We start from the raw sequence: 12,978 nt of genomic DNA on the forward strand, positions 1-12,978 counted from the left end.
TAGGGAAACAAAAGACCAGTATGCAGAAAACTATGACACTGATGAAAGAAATTGAAGACAATACCAACAGATGGAGAGATATACCATGTTCTTGCATTGGAAGAATCAATATTGTGAAAATGACTATACTACCCAAAGCAAACTACAGGTTCAATGCAATCCCTATCAAATTACCAATGGCATTTTTTTACAGAACTAGAACAAAACTCTTAAAATTTGTATGAAGACACAAAAGACCCCGAATAGCCAAAGCAGTCTTGAGGGAAAAAAATGGAGCTGGAGGAATCAGACGACCTGACTTCAGACTATACTACAAAGCTACAGTAATCAAGACAATATGGTACTAGCACAAAAACAGAAATATAGATCAATGGAACAGGATAGAAAGCCCAGAGATAAACCCATGCACCTATGGTCAGCTAATCTATGACAAAGGAGGTAAGGATATACAATGGAGAAAAGACAGTCTCTTCAATAACTGGTGCTGGGAAAACTGGACAGCTACATGTAAAAGAATGAAATTAGAACACTCCCTAACACCATACACAAAAATAAACTCAAACTGCATTAGAGACCTAAATATAAGTTCAGGCACTATAAAACTCTTAGAAGAAAACATAGGAAGAACACTCTTTGACATAAATAGCAGCAAGATATTTTTTGATCCACCTCCTAGAGTAATGGAAATAAAAACAAAAATAAACAAATGGGACATAATGAAACTTAACAGCTTTTGCACAGCAACGGAAACCATAAACAAGACAAAAAGACAACCCTAAGAATGGGAGAAAATATTTGCAAATGAATCATTGAACAAAGGATTAATCTCCAAAATATATAAACGGCTCATGCAGCTCAATATTAAAAAAACAAACAACCTAATCCAAAAATGGGCAGAAGACTTAAATAGACATTTCTCCAAAGAAGACATACAGATGACCAAGAAGCACATGAAAAGCTGCTCAACATCACTAATTAGTAGAGAAATGCAAATCAAAACTACAATGAGGTGTCACCTCACACCAGTTAGAATGGGCTTCGTCAGAAAATTTACAAACAACAAATCCTGGATAGGGTGTGGGGAAAAAGGAACCCTCTTGCACTGTTGGTGGGAATTTAAATTGATACAGCCACTATGGAGAATAGTATGGAGGTTCCTTAAAGAACTAAAACTAGAATTACCATATGACCCAGCAATCCCACTACCGGGCATATATCCAGAGAAAACCATAGTTCAAAAAGACACATGCACCCCAATTTTCACTGCAGCACTATTTATAATAACCAGGTCATGGAAACAACCTAAATGCCCATTGACAGATGAATGGATAAAGAAGATGTGGTGCATATATACTATGGAATATTACTCAGCCATAAAAAAGAATGAACTTGGGTCATTTGTAGAGAAGTGGATGCATCTAGAGACTGTCATACAGACTGAAGTAGGTAAAAGGGTTATATTTACCAAATGTTATATGTAGTAAAATATGGTTATCATTGGGATTATGGATTTGTTTTTTTATGAGGAAAATTTTTATGTTCTGTGATAAGGAAAATGGTAGCTCTTTCTATTTTGAAGAAAAATAACTGGGGGGAAAATAGGTAAGATGGCTTTTTCTCCTCACTCTCAGACCTCTGATTCACAGTGAGAGTAGTCCCCTTCTTAGTACCTAAGACACAAATAGAATAACAAGTTCTGCTATTTCCTGTCAATAAGATGGTTCTGGAAAGCCTTGGGAATGGTCAGGCCACAAGCCCAAAGGCCCAAGTGATAGTATATGCAGTTGGGGAAAATCTGGATTAGTAAATGGCCCTTTAGGGGCTTCGATGATTCATGACTATTCTAAAAGCTGTCGCTTAGAGCCAGAAGTAGTTAGTGCATGTAGGGTGGTGTGGGGCTGGAGAGCTTCTTGGTTGAATGAATGCCACCATAGAGGGCTTCTGAGGAAGGCTGGGCACTGGTGAGCTATCAGGTCCTCCAAGACATGTGATTTTGCATCCCACCAGTCCTTCAGAGATCCTTAAGGAACAGCTTCTTCACATGAGACTTCATGGTCTCCAGTTGTGTCCTACTGTATGCTATGTCTACACTATACCTGCGTGTGTACAAGCACACTGACATGGAATTTCAGTTGTCAATTGTATATAACAACAAAGGGAGGTGATAATGATGCTTTCTCTCTGTCTATTAGATATGGGATAATAATACAGACTAGTACTTTTTCTTGCATAAAAGTCCTTTGCATGCACCAAGACAGATTAGTGATTATTTCAAGGCCACTTAGTCAAATATAGGGCTAAAATGAGTAAAATTTTAGCTATTTAACTTGCCCTGATGTACTTTATTCTTGCTTCAGAAACACTTGTGGAAAATTTTAAGCCAGAAAATTAGTAACATTGCTATAAAAGAAATGTATTAACTTTTAAGATATTTGAAGAAGCATCCCATGAAGTTCACTCTAGTCATTTTATAGGGGTTGAATTGAACCTAGAAATATCTATCTCAGGTTTTAGGGGTTTTTTCCTGACAGTAAAGCTCATGAAAAAAGTTTGTTTTAAAAATATTTTCTTGGCAGCTATTTTTGTCCTCAAAGATATGAAACTTAATGTTCTTAGGTATAGTAAGTTTTTATAGCATTATATAGCTTATGATTAAATAATGCTTCCTTGTCATTCTGACCACAAACCCTAAGACCAGCGTATGAGGTTGAAACATGAAAAAGCCAGTATTAAACTAGAACAACTGAAAAAATCATAAATTTGTAGCAGAATAAGTCAATGTTTCTCTGTAAAAGATCTTTGAAAGGAACATAACATAGCCAGAATTATTTTGGCTCAGAATACTGTACTTTAGACTACATTCATATCCTGCCTTTTAATCCACTTTACCCCACCAAATAATCCAATCTGTTTCATAACTTCAATCTAAAGTGAGTCTGTTTGGGGTGGAGGAAAGAGTAGGGACCCTCTAAATTCTTAAAACTTTTTTTTTTTTTTTTTTTTTTGCGGCACGCGGGCCTCTAACTGCCGTGGCCTCTCCCGTCGCGGGGCACAGGCTCCGGACGCGCAGGCGCAGGGGCCACCGCTCACGGGCCCAGCCGCTCCGCGGCATGTGGGATCTTCCCGGACCGGGGCACGAACCGGCGTCCCCTGCATCGGCAGGCGGGCTCTCAACCACTGCGCCACCAGGGAAGCCCCTCTTAAAACTTTTTTACTTCAAGGAACAGGGTAATATAGGCTCTCCAAAATGTCAGACATTGCTCTTTTCCATGTAAAAATGTGTTAAAATTCAGTGAAGGTCAATGCTACATCCCATTAATGTCAAGAGCAAATTTTACTGATGGAATGAAGATTGAAGAAATTGTTGAGATTATTACTGTATTAACTAGAAGGCAGAATAACTATTATAGAAGAGACATTTGAATGTGACTTTACATCCACAATCGGCATTTCAAAATGACATCCATTTTTCCTGCAAGAGTAAACAGAATCGTGCACAAGGAAGTGTGACCTGAGGCAAACTCCACGTGAGATTGTCACAGCCTCTCCTTGCATGGAAAGTGACAACATCTCCTCCCACCCTTTCCCCGCCACACACATACCCACACGTCACAGCGTAGTAGACCAGGCCTTCACACAATCCATCAGTTACAGTTCTAAACAGAAAGTTGCATTGTATCGCTAATTTACACATCAACAGACATTCTTTATGGTAAAGCTTGTTTCTATTCTGTATATTCTGCATTACAAATATATATTCTGTATTATAATTCTATATCTATAAATCACTGTACTGTATCTGTAATGAAATTTCAGAATGGCTCATGATAACAATATATTAGTGTGAAATAATGTCACTGGAACCAAGAAACTGGACAGCAAATCAGCTTTCAGCTTCAACTCTAAATCTTCTGGCTTTCAGATTTTTTTATAAAATGCAATATTATTCCAAGGTCAAGTTTTCTTGGATTTCAGTTAGAATCCAGTTCACAGCGACTTCAATTTTCAAGCACATCGAGTCAACACTGGGCAAGGAAACCAGCTGCAACGGCTGCAGCTTCTGTCTATCTTTAGGAATAAAAGACGAGCCCTTATTCTGGGGCTCATCTTCCCCTTGGTGTAGAAGGAAGGTGATCCAGACCCTGCAGCTCTTTCATAACAGCTGCTGTTGCAGAGTACGCTAGGCCACATGTGACAGACTTCTCACTGTTTCCAGAAACAAACTTGTTGCTGAGACTCTGGGATTGTGTTGAATTTAGTTCAGTTACCCTGGTGAGCAAATATCATTATGACTGTGCTTCAGACCCTCACGCTGCTGCCCCCCCAAGTGTGACAGGAGCCCCCCACATCAAATAGATAAAAGAATCAAGATCTAAGGTTTCCAAACCGCTTTGTCATTTTACAAATCCCCAAATTTCACCAGCCTAGCCCAGTCACTAATGGAAATTTGGGACAAAAGGTAACATTCAGCAATATTGCTCAAAATTCTTTTAATATCTGCTCAAATATTTGCCTTTGCTCAGAATCCTCTGTTAGTTTCCCATCACACTCAATAAAGTACTTACTACGTTCAAACTTGCTCCAATTCTGGGTTTTGGCCTTTGCTATGAGTCCCTCTGTTTGGAGTATTTATAGGGCACACTTTCACAATCATTGCTTCCTCACTTTAATCGTTTGCTTAAATGTCTCCTCCTTCTGTAGAAACAAAAAATAACGACCCCGAAGTAAGTAAGCAAGCAAACAAAACAAAAAACTGTCAAGTCTGGAAAAACTCTCTCAAGTCAGTTGACATTATATAGAGAAACAGAGATAATATTCTTTTGCTTTCCCAGCGAGGCTGCTAGTTCTCTCTATAAAAAGTTCCCCTAATCAAGTCTGTGCCATATCATGAAAACCAGCCTAAAGGTTTCCATGGCATTCGTGGCTAGTAAATGTTTAGTAAAGGAATATGAACACCTGAGTTGTGAAAAGCAAGGAGTTTTCAGCACACACGTCCAATGGAAACATTTAAAGAACATATTTTTTTTTGCTAATTTTATGATTTCCTGTATATCTGTGGCTGTATCACCAGGAATCAATGCGATATTTGCCAACTGGGCTGCATGTGTCTTTGCCTCTCTTAGGCTAAGCCCAGGACTTCTCAGCAATCCTGTCACAACTAGGCGTGTATTTCCTCAAACTTCCTCATACTTGTACCTGCTATTGTGACGTAAATTCATCTTTGTCAGTCTCAGCTGAAACAGGCAAACTTCTTGCTGATGTCATCTGGGAAATAGATGACCTTGTGGCTAAATATATACTGCATGGCTTTGCAAACTGTCAATATTCAGATTTAGGACTTAGTCTTTGGCATGTTAGGTTTTTCATTTTCACAATTCAAAAAAGGATTGGTTTCCAGGACAACCCTATCTCCCAATGACCACATGATAATTTCTCCCTTTCAGGGAAGACTTGACTTCACTTTATACATCTGAAAATTCACAAATAACAAAACACAGAAATCTACCATTATTGTACTACTTTTCAGAGCAGCTTGTCCCCGTCCCTGTTTTAAGTATACATTTTTTTTTAATGGGTCCAGAGAGAAAATACCTTGATTGTCTTTCCTTCAGGAAAACAGAAATTCATGAGACAATGTAGATTAAAGCATGTAATACAGCCTCACCATGTGGGATTACTTTCTGAAGTTGGAGTTAATGTTGTAATTTTTTTCCTTTGTATTTTCACCTTAATTTTCCTGTTATTGTTTTCTACCTTAGTTCCAGTTAAACTTTCCAAGTTCTTAAAGCTTTTTTACTTCAAGGAACAGGGTAATATAGGCTCTCCAAAATGTCAGACATTGCTCTTTTCCATGTAAAAATGTGTTAAAATTCAGTGATGGTCAATACTACACCCCATTAATGTCAAGAGCAAATTTTACTGATGGAATGAAGATAGAAGAAATAGGTTGAGCATATTAGAAGAATTTACCTACTGACAACCAACAATTAGCACAACACTGAGGAGGGTACATGTTTTTAAAAGAGGCTATTGAGACAACTTGATCTTCATATGTAAAGTAGGATAGAAGTTAAAAGAAATTAGGATATCGTGGTATGCTCCCTTGGACATTTTCTTTCAGTTAAGGAATTCTTATTGGGTACCTATACAGGTTTAGCAGTACGCTAATCACTGGAGATAGAGGAACAAATCAGGCTTTCTCCCTCCGTTGGAGAGCTTCTAAATGTAGACATTTAACATATGCGTACCTAAGGACAAAAGTGATAAAATGGAAGCATGTATTGTGTTCAGGGGATCAAAGAGAGCAGTCACTCCTTCTCCTGGGCAGTCGAACGCTAGAGAAATGTGGCTAGGAGGCAATATGGAAATATATAGAAAGTCATGTATAAAAAGTAAAACTAAATAATATGTGAATATTAATTATAACTATGGAAAATATGCTTATGGATAGAATTCTAAAATTTATTTGATCATTTTTTCCTTGTAAAATTGCCTTCACTTACAATGTTTCAATTGCCAATAAGAAAGAAAGCCACTTTCCAAATTCTCCTTAATCCTTTTCTTAGACCTTAAAATAATCCTTTCTTATGTACACCCTAAAAGTGCAGAGGAAATAGAACTAACTTCTTGAGAGACGCTGTGCTCTGACATATATTTATGTCAACTCATTCAATCCTGTTTTCAATTCTATGATTTTTTTAAAAAGTCCCTACAGGAATCAGGAAACTGAGGCATGGAAGGATTACACCATATATGCAAGAAAGGGGATTCTCTCGGATTCTGAAGGCTACCTTTTCTCACCAGGCTCTTTTTTTTTTTAGAAGATGAATAAATGCAGCAAAATAAAGGAATTCTATTTCAGCAATATGACAGTTCTAATTAAAGTTCATTGCATGGCTAATAAGCTGCTTCATTTTAACTGAATGCCTTTGGGTATGTTTCTGGCCTCAGTTTTCTCCTCTGTAAATTGAAAAGGTTGTACAGGGAGCTTGCTAAGCAGGTCCGAGATGCTATGCCTCTGTGGCTTGGGATGGTTTATTATTCTGAGCTGTCAAAAAGTATCCATCTCTGAAGCAACCACCATTATATGAAAAAACAGAAATTTAACAACCCCCTGAGAAAATCTACTGCTCCAAATCGCTTGGAGATGGGACTGAGGGCAATTAAATGGATATAGGCATTTAAAATACCTTAATTCCTCTTAACATAGACGACATACTTATTTGACTTCTCTTAGTTGGTGCTTATGTAATATGCAAAAGTAAAATAAACATGTGTAAAAATAAGGCCAACAGCTAAAGTACTGTTTTATTTTCAAATTATATGTTTGATACTATACATCTGGCTCATTTAAAATATTAGTTTACCTTAGAGTACTTCATTAGAGATAATTTTGAAGGATTCAGAAAGTAATTATTTTTTCCCAAGGCCAGTATGTTTCTTTTATTATTATTATTTTTGTTTGACTTAAGACAGTTGAGTGATTTCATTTTCATTTATAAGCATTACAGTAATTCCCATGCAAAAACCAAGACCGTATATGTCTGATTTCAACTGGCCAAAATCCAACCCATGAGACTGGACATTCAAGATCAAAATCAAAATGTTGTGTGACTTTTCCAATAGTAGACCTCACAGTCATCCTTTGAGAGATTTGCAGGCCCCTGACATCCCCAAAACTACAATTTGCCATGAGTTCATACCAAAACACGGAGCCGATGCCTTACAGCACCTAAACCTGGCAAGTAATTTCATTCATGAAGACAGGACACTTCTACACCAAAGCTGCCACCCACAGTTATCTCCTGATTCCTTCTCTATAGCAAAACCTGATTTTGAACAGGCATGGTATTTTCTATTTGGGGATTGATATTAATTTTTCCTTCCAGTTTTCCTCAAAACTCTCAGTAGAAGCAAAGAGACTTTACAAAAAAGCTTACCTCTATAATGTCAAAAGAGATACAGTTGACCCTTGAATAATGAGGGGGTTAGGGGCACTGACCCCTGTGAGTTTGAGTATCCATATATAACTTTACAGTTGACCTTCTATTCATGGTTCCAAATCCATAGGTCCTTGGAAGTCACATTTAATTCAGCAGAATTGGCGGAGCACTTTTTATGAGCTTCCTGCACATCACCTTCCCATTGTTTGCCATACGTCCATAGGTGCAAACCACCTATACTGTAACTTATTTACTATTTTTTCGTTAACACTGACTTGGAATTTTAACCAAAATAAATTACTTTGAAAGAAAACGTGACAAATATAGGTCGCTTGCCATAGTTGTAAACTAAAGATAACAATAAAGTACATCACTATTTTTTTAAATGTCTGCTCACATACTACCTAAGGTCACATCAAACTCCACCACCAGTGATGTACCTACAAATTTGCATGCCAGAATTCTGGGAGCAAGTTCTCCCCAACATGGACTAATCAAATTAGCCCTCACCACAATGCCTCTGCAACTTGTTCTAACCAGCTAAGTACTCCAAAATTAGGCATTTACTTTAGACTAGGAAACCGATGATTACTTGGGACAAATAAATTGGATATAACTTTAAACATATCATAGTAACTTTATTTTATCCATTTTTTTAGGGTTCTGTCAACAATAAACTCAGAAAGCATCCACTAAGCATTGGCTGTGAGCAAAAGTATCAAGCTAGCAGTTCGTCTTGGAGAACTCCCCACCCCAAGTACCCTCTCTCTCACCACCAACCTAAATCTCAACTCCAGGCTGTATTTTCCCTCTATATGTACCCTCCCTGCCTTCTTGATCTCCTAGGGATCCTTTTTGCTTTTCATAACCTTCAGAAAAGAATTTGAAATTCATTCGCACCAAGCTGATAACAGCTTAAAGTTTTATGTCTCCCAGGGATTACCGCCTTCAAGAAGGATGAAAATCAAAAGTAGAAAGTCTAGTAATAGGCTTGGGTTTGGATTTTACCTCCCCCTAACCTGCTCTGCACACCACCATCCCAAGCCACTTAATATCTCCATGATATTGAGCAAGTTACAGAACTTCTCTCAGCTAGTTTCTTTATTGGCAAAGTGGGAATAATAATATTTCCTTCCTCATAGGTTTGTTATGAGACTTTAATTAGAGAATATAAAATGCTTAACATAGTGCCTAGTGCCAAGTGTGAACTTCATGAACAATAGCTGATATTATTATTACGTAATAGTTTCCACCAAAAAAGGAAGGTTGACCCTAAGTAAAATTCAAAACATTCTGTGAACTACAGGTGGAATTTGATACCATTGTGCTGTTTAGCAAATGTTTGTTTACAAGCAGCTTTGTTATTTGTCAAAATATTACTTTATTTCCTGGAAAAAAAAAAGCGATATAATTAATAGAAATGACCCAGCAAGGTCGCAGGAGTACTAATCAGAAAGGAAACACTTTGAATCTATTCCACTCAAACAGCAAAGTTACAAAAATGAGTTTTATAAACAAAAAGTTATTGTCCCCCCACCTCTCACCATCACCACTCCTCCCAATAACAGTCTTAAACTTTGTCTCCTAAACAAGACTTTGCCTCCTGTTCTGTTCTCCTGTGAGGGCTGAACCCACCCTTCCCGATTATTTCTGCAGTATGTGTAATGACAAAGGTTATTGTGACAGACGTATCTGACCTAAAGCTTTGCGTTTACTCTACTTAAGTCATTGGAGGTGAACCTTGAGGAGGATCTGGAAAACTTGCAAGAGTTTAGCTTGACATGTTCCTCGAACAGGGAGGGAGCAAGAGGTTGCGGTCAGCACGTGACACGCATTATTTCCTGGACGTGAAGCAGGGTTCCTTCCATGGAATCCTGTTCCAAGTTTATCAACTGAGACAATCATACTTAACAGTTGTTGTCTGGGGACTTCCCACCCCCCAACCCCTGGTCCCCGGGCTAACTCTTCTGAAATCACCTGCTGGGTGACATGGGAGGGAAGGTCATGAGAAAGTCAACAATGCAACAGCTATTTCCCAAGCCATCCTGATCTTATCCTTGAAGATGGATCACATTCTCCAGCTGAACCTGTTATAAATAGTAGTCAGAAGGACCTGGGAGGTACGAACAAGACTTAGCAGACTTAGCATAGGAGTGACAGGTTTTTTTTTTTTGTTTTTTTTTTGTGGTACGCGGGCCTCTCACTGTTGTGGCCTCTCCCGTTGCGGAGCACAGGCTCCGGACGCGCAGGCTCAACAGCCGTGGCTCACGAGCCCAGCCGCTCCGCCGCATGTGGGATCTTCCCAGACCGGGGCACGAACCCGTGTCCCCTGCATCGGCAGGCGGATGCTCAACCACTGCGCCACCAGGGAAGCCCGGAGTGACAGTTTTGATCTCTCCTATGGGCTCTTCCTGGAAGCTGATTCCTACCCTGGGCTTTAGTAGACTCACATATTATTGCTTACGCCCACCACCCCCGTCTCTAGTCTATCTTTTGCTTCTCCCAACCAGCCTAGATTCTTTCAAGCTTGACTTTCTGTAGTATGTATTGCAGAAATCAGTAGATTAAGTAGGTTTTGTGGTTTATTTAATATCATTTTTCAAATTATATTCAACCTTATTTGCCATGGCTCCCAAATAGTGAGTATCCTTCATCATCTGGTACCACCCCTTTGAGATGCACTGGCTCACAGATTTTGGAATGTTTACAATGTGTTATAGAATGCCTGAGGGCCAGGTTTATTTAAGAGAACTCTTCCATTCTAGGGTCAGCATAAAAGGATCTAAACACTCAGGATGGAAAGAAACCCATTAGCAGCTTTCTCTGTTTATCCTAATGTTTCCTATAAATGCAAGCGATCACCAGCCATGGCAAAAGCATGACAAAGTCCACAAGAATCAGCATAGTTAGACTAGAAGTTTCTCTTAATAATCTACTGGGTTAAAGCTTCTAGACAATGTGAAAGATTGTTTCTGAAGTAGTCATTTGATAGTGATATTGTAGACATGGCTTGTTTCTTCCTTCAATAATGTGCTTCAAGATTATCTCTAATGTTTAGCTAATAGAAGTATTAGAATTTTGCAGGAATTGGAGAAGGTATGACTAAATCTCATTTGACAAGAATTTCTGGACACAGACCATGTGCTACATGCTATTCAGAAGAGCAAATGTCTTCCTTTCATAGAGCTTCAGACTAGTAGAAAACTTCTTAACTGAGGAAAATAATAATGAACCAAGAAGAATCCTGAGATTCTTATTGATGATATTTTTAAAGGTAAAACGATGCTGTGTGGTTATAAGAATCTTTGATTTTATTGGAAACTAATATAAATTTGCTGGAATGAGTTTCATCTATATTAAAATCCTATTAGATTTTAAGTACCTGGCAAAATATCTCTGGGTTTTTGTTTCATTATGTATAAAAATAAGGAGTTAGGTGAACGCTCAGCTTCCTTCCAGCTCTTCTGTTATAGATCCGTTATTATATATTTCCAAAATTTATAGACCCAAGTACATTATTGGAGAAGAAAGTATTTGCTATACCTCTAAAAGTTAACAGACACACATGTTATGCTAACATATTTTAGTTGGGGGTGTCCTAGTTGTGAAGATTACACCTTGTTCTTATTCCTTTTATAAGGGTTTTGAGGAAGGTCAATGTAGTTGTCAACAATACGTATATGTGGAGTACTTGCTGTGTACACGGCATTTAAGTAGATGCTGGTTCTGATGATGGTATTAAGGGCGGAAGACAGTGTCCCTGTGTCTGAGAGCCTTCAACACTACTGCTCTTCCAAAGAAGAGCAGGGCTTGCCCTGAGCCCTGCCTCTGCCCAGTCAGTGCAGGATGGTGAGGGAGGCCCCACCCTCTGACCTTATCAGCTGCCTTCGACCTGGGAGAATGGTTAGTCCCAGTCCCATTGTTCAGTGTACTTCCTGATCCTACTGGTTCCCTCTGACTCACCAAACATGAAATCATAGCTAAGGAAGCTTCAAAGGGACCTCAGAAAGCCCTAGACACACACAGCTTAAATGACAAAATGGTGTCAACCATAACAAGACTACAAACAAAATCACGGGCTTATCACGACAGCCGCACTATGTAAAGACCTGCCCCCCAAATAAAGCTGGGCTTCCTTAGGCTGCTTCTCAAAGTCTTTCAATCTAGACCTACCCATTTCTTCGATCTGTACAGACATTATGCGCCAACAATTAACGCATTCCCCAGAGTTCTCTGTATGTGACATCCTTGCTTCTGTTTTCCTTGAATGTACGATGTCACATGCCTAGCTTGCCCTCTTCATCTCTTTGTTCCACCAGTTGAAGCCTTATCCTGTGAAACCAGCCGAGATGCCAAGTGCCCTGTGAAGCCTTTCCTGAGAACCCTGGATAGAGTTAGGCATGCCCTCTGTCTTACTAGCAATCTGTATTTCCATCAAAACCCCTATTATAATATGTGGTTGACATGCTTTTCTCTGCCACCAGATTTCAGGCTCCTTAAAGAGAATGATTTTTGTTTTATTTATTTCTGGATCCCAAGAATTTTCTGGTCTCTGAGGCTCAAAGTTTGTTTAACAAGTGAACATATTCTGGCTTCTGCCTCAAAGCAAAGACATCTTTAGTAGGAGAGTGTGTAATGGAGGGAGGGGGGTGGGTAGAGCCAAACCAGAGAGATTCAGGGGGCTCCCCAAGCTACACCCAATTAGTGAGAAAGGCCAAGAAGCAAATTCCAATTCATTGCTCCTTCCACTAATTGCACTCATAAAATGTGAATAATATGGAAAGAGTAGAAGTTGCTATCTTCACACAAGATGTTTTGTTTCTCTGACAAATGTGGGAAGAACTGGGTGATAGAATGATCAGGTCAGCTGAGGAGTCACAACTGAAACTGAACACTGAAGAACAATGCAAACCGAAGACCTAGGCCTCCTTCATCTACCTAGGCCAGTTCCAGAGTAAGAAAAGAATGTATGGGAGAATGACTAGAATAATTCTCTGACCGTCCACATGCACCTTTTCAGATGTTGCAGAACTTC

This window comes from Kogia breviceps, chromosome 4 (assembly GCF_026419965.1).
Source record: "Kogia breviceps isolate mKogBre1 chromosome 4, mKogBre1 haplotype 1, whole genome shotgun sequence".
In the NCBI taxonomy this organism is placed as follows: domain Eukaryota; kingdom Metazoa; phylum Chordata; class Mammalia; order Artiodactyla; family Physeteridae; genus Kogia; species Kogia breviceps.